The sequence below is a fragment of the Malaclemys terrapin genome, chromosome 3 (genome assembly GCF_027887155.1).
Source record: "Malaclemys terrapin pileata isolate rMalTer1 chromosome 3, rMalTer1.hap1, whole genome shotgun sequence".
In the NCBI taxonomy this organism is placed as follows: Eukaryota; Metazoa; Chordata; order Testudines; family Emydidae; genus Malaclemys; species Malaclemys terrapin.
The window spans coordinates 42,505,206-42,514,400 of record NC_071507.1 but is presented as its reverse complement, the minus strand read 5'-3'; positions in this window follow the sequence as shown (position 1 = coordinate 42,514,400).

Below are 9,195 nucleotides of genomic sequence, written 5' to 3'. Positions count from 1 at the left end.
GTACAGCACCTGGAGAAAACCCACAAACTGGGGTCCGAAGCCGAACGCCTGCAGAGTGCCCAGGAGATACCCGTGGTCCACCCTGTCGAACGCCTTCTCCTGATCCAGGGACAGGAGGGCGAACGACAGACCATCCCTACACCCAAGTTCCAGAAGATCCCGGACCAAGTAGAGGTTATCAAAAATGCTACGGCCCGGGACGGTGTAGGTCTGGTCTGGGTGGATCACGTCCTCCAGCACGGACCCCAGCCGCAGCGAGATGGCCTTGGCTACGATTTTGTAGTCCGTGCTGAGGAGCGAGACGGGACGCCAATTCCGTAAGTCACGGAGGTCCCCCTTCTTCGGCAATAAGGTGAGCACGGCTCGCCTGCACGAAAGAGGGAGGACCCCGCTCCGCAAGGCCTCGGCCCAGATGGTGACTAGGTCCGGGCCGAGGACGTCCCAGAACACGCGGTAGAACTCCACGGTCAGCCCGTCCATGCCCGGAGATTTATTGGTGGGCATGCGGCGGAGGGCTTCCGAGAACTCGGCCAGAGAGAGAGGCGACTCCAGCCGGTCCCGGTCGCCCGCGCTGACCGTTGGGAGTCCGTCCCAGAGCACTCTGCAAGCGGTAGGGTCGGTCGGATCCGGGGAGAAAAGGTGTGCGTAGAAGGCCCTGGCCCTCTGGCACATCTCCACCGGATCCGTAAGGGGGGTGCCGTCCTCCGCTAGAAGGCAGGTGACGTGCTTCTTGGCCCCCCTCCTTTTCTCCAGGGCGTAGAAGAAGCGGGAGCCGCGATCCATCTCCCGAAGGAGGCGGATGCGGGATCGAACAAAAGCACCCTGGGCCCGATGATTGTCGAGGGCCCGGAGCTCCTCCCGCTTCTCCGGGCACGCTCCGCAAAGGGATGGATCCTCAGGGCTGGCGGCCAGACGCCTCTCTAGCTCCAAGACCTCCCGTTCCAACTGCTCTATCGCCGCATCCCTCCGTCGGCTGGCGCCCCGGGTGTAATCATGGCAGAAGAGCCGGGCGCGCACCTTTCCTAGGTCCCACCATCGCCGCGCCGAGGGAAAGGCACGCCGCTGCCCTCGCCAGACCAGCCAGAACTCCCGGAAGGACGCCACGAAGCCCACATCCTCCAACAAGCTATTGTTAAAGTGCCAATAGGCCGGCCCCGGCCTCTCCCCACATAGAGAGGCCGTCACGGTGACTAAATGGTGATCAGAAAAGGGGGCCGGCCGCACATCGGAGGAGTGGGCCCGTGAGAGATGGAGACGTGACAAGTAAATGCGGTCCAACCGGGAGTGGCACGACCGATGGACTTCCACCCGGACATAGGTGAACGTGGAGACGTCGTCCGGGTGGTGGTCGCGCCAGACGTCCACCAGGGAATGACGTTCTACAATCTCCCGGAGGACGTCCGCTGCGGCCGGGCACTGCTCGGTCCCCGAGCGGTCCCGCTCCTCGAGGGTAGCGTTGAAGTCCCCGCTCAGAACCAAGCACTCACGAGGATCCAAGGAGCCGAGGAAGGCGGATGCCTGCTGATAGAAAGGCAGCCGCTCCGGGCCCGATGTCGGGGCATAGACGTTGACATGATTGACCACAAGCCCCTCCATACGGACCCGGAGGTGCAGCAGGCGGCCCGGCACAACCTCGGCAACCCCCAGCACCTCGGGCCGTAGGTCGGGAGAGAACAGGGTAGCCACTCCAGCCGTACGAGCTGTGAGATGGCTAAAATAGACCTTGTCCCCCCACTCCAGCCGCCAGCTGTCTTCGGCGGCCGGATCCGTCAAAGGGGAGTGTAGCGGGGCGGTTGCCCGCTCTAGCCCTGAAGGGGTTGGAACAACCCTGCAGAGGGCTGTGGCTGGGGAAAGCAGCAAGCCTGGGCTGATTGGGGAGGCAGCTACAGCTGGGCCACGCCCCCATCAGGCCACAGCTGGCCCTTATAAAAGGGCTGTGAGCCAAACACTCAGTCAATCTTCCTCTAGCTCTGAAGGGAGAGGGACCTAGCTGTTTGGGAAGCTAAGGGTACTGGAGTGAAGCAGGGCTAGGGAAAGGACAGAGGAGCTGGGGAGCTCCAGGCTGGCAACTCCCCAGGCTGCAGGGCCTTGTCCAAGGCCCAGAGAGGTACGGAGTTGTAGTGAAAGGCAGCAGGTCCAAAGTCCCCTGCCAATGATGAGTGGCCATTACAGACTGCAGTCGGCCCTAGTGAAACAGGGCTAGATGGTGACTGGCAGTAGCCACTGAGGCAAGGTGGAGGATGGGGGTGGGGATTCCCCTGGGTGGGAATCCCCAGATAGTGGGTTACTGTTGTGAGCAGGACCCTGACAGGGGAGGACACCAGGGTCCGGAAGGGACACGGGGGCTAATGTTGAGCAGGATGGTGCTCTGGTTAGAAATGTGCTAAGTGCCTGGATGACCAGAAGGGGGCGCCACACCGTTACAAGGGGGAAAAGGTATAACTAGAGAGGATAATCAGAGACTTCTTAGAGAGGAAGAACCGTCCGGGGGTTAAGAGTGACAGTCTAGGACTCTGGGCACCAACATTCAGTTATGTTTCAATTAGGACAAGTTATTGTTGGTTGCAGTGAAGAGCTACAGCACAAACATCTTCTGACTTATTTTTTTGTGCATAATTATTCCCTCCAGAAAACTGAGAGAATGCTCCCATTTGACACCTTAAGAACCACAGATAAAAGATAGCGAAAGCAAGAAAATGGACTTAGAAGACATTACATTTTCTTAGCTAGCTGAAAGTGCTGCCACTTGCCAAGAATAAGATCAAAACGCAAAGCAGTTATTTGGATGGCCTCATGGATTGGAGAGTGCAGAAATACTGATTAAAATAGGAGCAGGACTAGGTCCATAAATTTAATTTTGAAATCTCATTAAGTGAGGTTAGACTTCTACAGCGATAAGTGGGAGCAGTCTCCTCCTTTACAATGGCTATTTAGCAGAATTACCTGTTCTCTTAAACCTCAGTCTGCAAAATGCATTTTCCCAACCAGATAGACAAATGTAGGGAAAAGTCAAATTAGGGCTCGGCGGGTAACATTTCATCACGTTTTAGCTTGATGGAGTCCATATACAAGCTAAAGGATAATAGTTTGAGGTATATTTGTTTGCTTGGGATTTTAAAACACAGGAGCACATTGTAGTATTTAATTTGCTGACCATATAGTTTTGTTTGGGACATATTTATTCCTCATTTTTAATTGCTTTAAAACCATATAATGTGATGAGTTAGTATATTTGTATAAAGACGTTCCATCTCAGTTTGGAAAGAGAATTGCGTGTATTAGCTGAAAGTTAATTTAACTATATCACACAGTGGGAACTTATTATTTCTTGGGGATGCTTCAAATCACCATTTATAATGAAGTTTACAGATCTCCCACACTGAAGTAATAGTTTGTAACGGGATTTAAATAGGTAGAAATGTGTCACTCACTTTTCATCTCTTCAGCGCTCTTCTGGGTCTCCTTTAGAAGGTGCTGGGCTATTTTTAGTGCTTCTTCCAGCTGATGGATTTTTCGTGATTTTTCATCAGACTGACAGCAAAGAAGGTTTTTTTCCTTCTTCATTTCCTACAACAAAACATTAGTTACAAAACAGTCGATTAAGTCAATAAACTGAGAGTAGTGTGATGTGGCATACTACCCCTCTGAGTCCCATGAAGACTCTGGAAAGTTGGGCCTTGGTTTCTAAGCACTTACATGACTTAGGAACACAAACTGCACTCTTGGCAATCCTGAGAGGGCAGACAATCCTTTTGGGACATCTCCCAGCTGGCACAGATCACAGCAGTACTTAGCTGGCTCAGATATGGAACCAGGGAGCTGCAACCAGTTCTCTGTTGCCTGCCCATAGCAGATCTTGATACAGGTTAGAATCCAGCCCACAAAAACGGAGTCAGTGAAGTTTAGTGACTTGCCCAAAGCCACAGAGGGGAATCAATTTCACTGCCAGTATCAGAACACAGGAGAAGTTTCCAGTTCCAGCTCCTGTTCTCAGACCACCCATCTCTGTGTGGATGATTCAAATATATGAAGTTGCTCTTGGTAGCAAGATAGCATTAGATGCAAAGTATTATTACTCAGTAATACCTGGGGGTTTGGGATAGAAAATTTTCTAAGCATCTTTTTTCCAAATAAGTTAAGAAAAGTTAAAATACCCCATACAACTATGTCCTACCTGGGAACTTAAAATAACAGTTATTTCTAAGAAACTAACTCCTTCCACCCAAACTCCTGCATTGCTGGGTAACAGATGGCATGGCACTGGTGGGACTCTCTTGGAAGCAAGCCATCATTTATTCACCTACTTACTACTAGCAGATGGGCACCAGTGCACAGAAGCCAAATTCAAGAAAAGGGAGGGTCTGGATGGAAAACAACCTAAATCCTTGCTGGCACAGCAGGTCTGTATTTTCAGCTATTTAAACAAGTCACCCAAAGAACATGAATAAAACCGTTGCTGCTTCTAGTTATTTTCCTTTTGTTTCACAACCTCCTAGTCCAAAATATCCAACTGTTGTATCGAAACACACACACACACACACACACACACACTCTCTCTATCATCAATCATTCTAAAATACACAGTTGTCAAGAGACAAAATTTTTAGACAATGCTGATGTATGACAAATGTCTCAAAGCTGCAGGAATTCTGAGCTTCCTGTGTTCAAAATACCAATGAAATTGAAGGGGTTTAAATGGCTGAAAGGCCCGCCCCTCTTGCTGTGACTCAGCACAAGTGGCTCTGATTAAGAAGCATTCAACAAAAATCTGGAACCAACAACCTAACATAGCTGCAAAAAAAATCCCATGCTCTGATGCTGGACTTTCACAAAACCATTTACAAGACATGCATTCTCCCACCATCATGTACATCCCATCCAATCATTTGCAATTACAATTTGGCCTCAATCACATAGGCCATCATTAACTCTTGCTTGAATAATCGAAATCCAATGTATTTAGACTGGAATGCATCTGCCCTGAAAAATCTGCAACAGTTACAGAACACAGCAGCACACCTCCTCAGTAATACAGGTTCACTTGAGTACATCAGTCCTATGTTTCACTCACTCCGCTGATTCCCCAACAGAACACTCAATCAAATCTGTCTTTATTTTGAAGTTATAAAGAACATGGGCCCAAAATACCATCTTACTCTCTCAGACTTCAGTAGCTGTGTTCCTCAGGAACAACTGTCTACACATCAGAAGTAAAACTAGCATATGCAGGAGACAGGGCTTTTTCAGAAGCTGGCCCAATATTAGGAAATTCACTCCTGCAAAAACTTAGAATGACAACTAACATCACCATTTTTCATATTTACATTCCCCTCTCCCCCCCACACACACCCTTTACCCTCTAGGACAATGGCTTTCAACCTCTTTTCCATTTGCGGACTCTAGAAAATTTCAAATGGAGGCGCAGACCTCTTTGGAAATCTTAGACATAGTCTGTGGATCCCCACAGACCACGGGTTGAAAACCACTGTTCCGTTGTAACGACAACCTTTCGAGGACCCATTAGACAGTCTGCAAACTCCCAGGGGTCTGTGGACCAGAGGTTGAAAACCACTGCTCTGGGGGATATGGGAGAAATAGAAACCTCAAATAACAGATGCTAGTCATCTTAATTATTCTTAACTCTGGAAAGCATTCAGATACAACAGCTATTGGCACAATATAAGAACTTAAAAAAAAAAATCTCGCATGCTGCTTCTATGACTATTCTGACTTCTCTTCCCTTTCATTTTCCTTCTAATTCCAAATTAAAAGGAAAATCTTTTAATCTACAATCAAGGTTTTTTAAAATAAAAATTTACAGCCAAATCCTTTTCGTGTAAATTGGAATAACTTTATTGATTTCAATGGAGCTATGCTGACATATTCCAGGTCAGGATCTGGCTTCATAGTTAGAATTTTGATGCTAATGCTAATCTATAGTGCTTGAAAAAGTAAAAATGTACAAATCATTTTGGGGATTTTCTCTTGCTTTAAATTGATTGTGTGACCAAAAAAGTACCCATTCCTCCACGAAATCTTGGAATTAGGCAAAACACACTTATACTTAGGAAGCAGCTAATGATTCTAGAATTTCCAAATTAACTCAAACAGATATTTAATATATTTTATTTTTAGGACTAAACAAAGAGTCTTTTGAACCATCCGACATAATTAGATTAGACAAATAATTCCATATGAACTGTAACCCTTTCTGTAGTGTGCTGGTGCAAAATAATTTTTTTAAACCCTGACCATACAACCAATTTTGTGCCTGGGGTCAGTCCACATGGAATCAATTGCAAAAACTACAAGATCAGGGCCTTATTTTGTATCACTTCTATAGGTCTTGTGACAGGGTCAGGCCACAGGGCTACAGGAGAGTGATCCTATTGTGATCTAGGAAGCGGGCGGGCCAAAGCCCACCCACTGCTAAAAGATCCCCCCAGCCTTAGCGGGGGATCCACAAGACCTGGAAACCAAGTGATTTTGGGGGACAACTAATGAAATAACAGGGACAGGAGTGCGGTCAAAGGGTCCAAAGGGAACCTGAATGGGACACTGAGCAGAGAACCCCGGACACAGGGCCGGCTCCAGGCACCAGCTTAACAAGCAGGTGCTTGGGGCGGCTAAGGGAGGGGGTGGCACCTGCGGCAATTTGGGGGCGGCAGGTCCCTCACTCCCTCTAGGAGCGAAGGACCTGCCGCTGAACTGCCGCCGCCAATCGCGGCTTTTTTTTTTTTTTTTTTTTGCTTTGGGCAGCAGAAATGTTGGAGCCGGCCCTGCCCGGACAGCGCCCACTGCTCCTCGAAGGCGTCAAGGGAGTCAGAGGACGCCGCCCAGAGGAACTCTGCCCGGATTCATGAATGGACGGAGGATCAGAAAGAGGCCCCACAGTCACAGGAGACTCCATCCACCAACCTCCTCTCCCTGGTTTTATAGATGGCCATTTTAGCCAGGGCCAGGAGGAGGTTGACCAGGAGGTCCCATGACTTTGTGTGGCCACGGATAGAGAGTGCATAAATAAGGAGGTGAGGGGAAAAGTGCAGCCAGAAACGCAACAGGATATCTGTGAGGACCCGGAATAGGGGCGGCAGCCTGGCGTACTCCAGGTAAATGTGCGCCAGGGTCTCCCTCACGCTGCAGAAGAGACAGGTGTCCCGGGACGGGGGTGGACCGCGCCATGTACATGCCTGTGCTAACAGCCCCATGAAGGAGCTGCCAACTGACATCCCCGGCAGCTCTTGGGAGCAGGGTGGAGTATAGGCTGGCCCACCGGGGCTCCTCACCCTCTAGAAGTGGCCGGAGATCCCGCCACTTTGTGTGGGGGTGTGACGCGAGAGTGAGGAAGTGCAGGGTGTGGAGCACGAGCGTGTATAGATGTTTCCTTGGCGCAGTCTGGAAACGAACCGGCTTCAACTCATGTAGCCAGCTTACGGTGAAAGGGCGGGGAGGCCGGTTGGGTCCACAGGGCAGGAGCCCGCTACAGGAGAGTGAGAGAAGGCAGATATATTAGCCCCAGATTAAGCAGGTCCCTTTTCCCTGGGTAAGATAACAGGGGCAGTTCCAGAAAAATCAGGACTTTTCTGGAACCAATTAAGGCAGGCAGGCTAATTAGGACACCTGGAGCCAATTAAGAAGCTGCTAGAATCAATTAAGATAGGCAGGCTAATCAGGGTAGAGGGCAGGCCCAGGTTCCTCCCTCCCACTCCTACCTATTGGATATAAGAGGAGTCAGGGTGACCAGACAGCAAGTGTGAAAAATCAGGACAGGGGGTGGGGGGTAATAGGAGCCTATATAAGAAAAAGACCCAAAAATCGGGACTGTCCCTATAAAATCGGGACATCTGGTCACCCTAAGAGGAATTGACTTGGACTGTGAGTCCCACCAGAGGGGAAGGTCCCTGGCCTGTCCCCCTGACCCAAGGTGGGTCAGCAGAGACTGCGGGGATTGTTCTCCTTCCTTTTCCCCATGCTGGCCAGTGATGAGGTTAGCTGAATGAACGGCAGGTTTGAGCCACAAAAGTGTCCAAATTGAGGGCTGCCGTGAATCTCTGAGGTGAGCAAATCCGCCAGTAAGCGCAGGGCCCACCAAGGCAGAGGAGGAACATTGTCGCAGTCTTAAGATGGTCCAAAAAAGGACAGCCAGATTAAGACAGTATCGAAACACAACTTCTGGTGGAAATACACTATTTTCCAACATACAGTTTGCAGAGTTCCCCTGTGAGTCAGTAAGGCCTAAATGGCACCAGTTCTTACTGATTTCCAGTTTAAATTATTAATTATTCTAGTTGCTCCTCTGATTTCTTTACCTCAAAGTTTCTCCTCAACTCATTTTCCTTTGACCGGCTTGCCAGTAAAGCCTCTTCTGCTCTGCACAGCCTCTGTGCAAGCTCATTGGAGTTGTTTTCCAAATGGTGTTTCACTGCTATTGCCTATGAGGAAAACACATCACATTTTATTTGTAGTCATATTTAATCTATTTTAAAGAATTAAAAATTCCTGATAGCCCGTGAAATGATGAGCTCCAAAGATACGTTATAAAACAAAGCAAAAAGAATAAGCTATCTTCTGCTTCCTCTTACAGAAAGAGAACTTTGGAGTAACTGTTGACTTCTGCGTTGTATAACTAAGAGCAGAATTTGGCCCTAATCCTTGAAACTCAGCATGATGGCTTTAAAAAAGTGCAATTAAAAACAGCCCAGATATCTGAAAAATCCATCCTCCTTTCACTGTGCAGTCCCGGGTTCTAGATTCTGTATCATACCAAAACCAGTACATGTTAAGGTAACACAAATCTTTAACTCAAGACTGGGCAAGGATATGAAAAAATATTTTCAGGCACATTTTCAAGTATATAGTTGTAATGTATAAATATATTCATAATTTAAGCAATATTTATAGTACAGTCTGTTAATCATTGGGAATCCTAACCAGAGCTTTCTTTTAAGTTCAATCATAAAGGCAGCAGATTTAACACTTGCTCTCAATTTTTTTTAACGTAACGTATTTTGTCAAAGCAAGCACCTATTAGGTTTAGAAGATGCTTCCCCATTCCCACTCAGTCCTCAACTGCTCATTTCAGAGGTAACGTTTAGGTGTTGGACTGATGATCAGCTATCACCAAATATGCCACTGAACAGCCAACAAACAGAAAGGATCAATACCAAACTAGACTCAATTCTGTACAATCCAAAT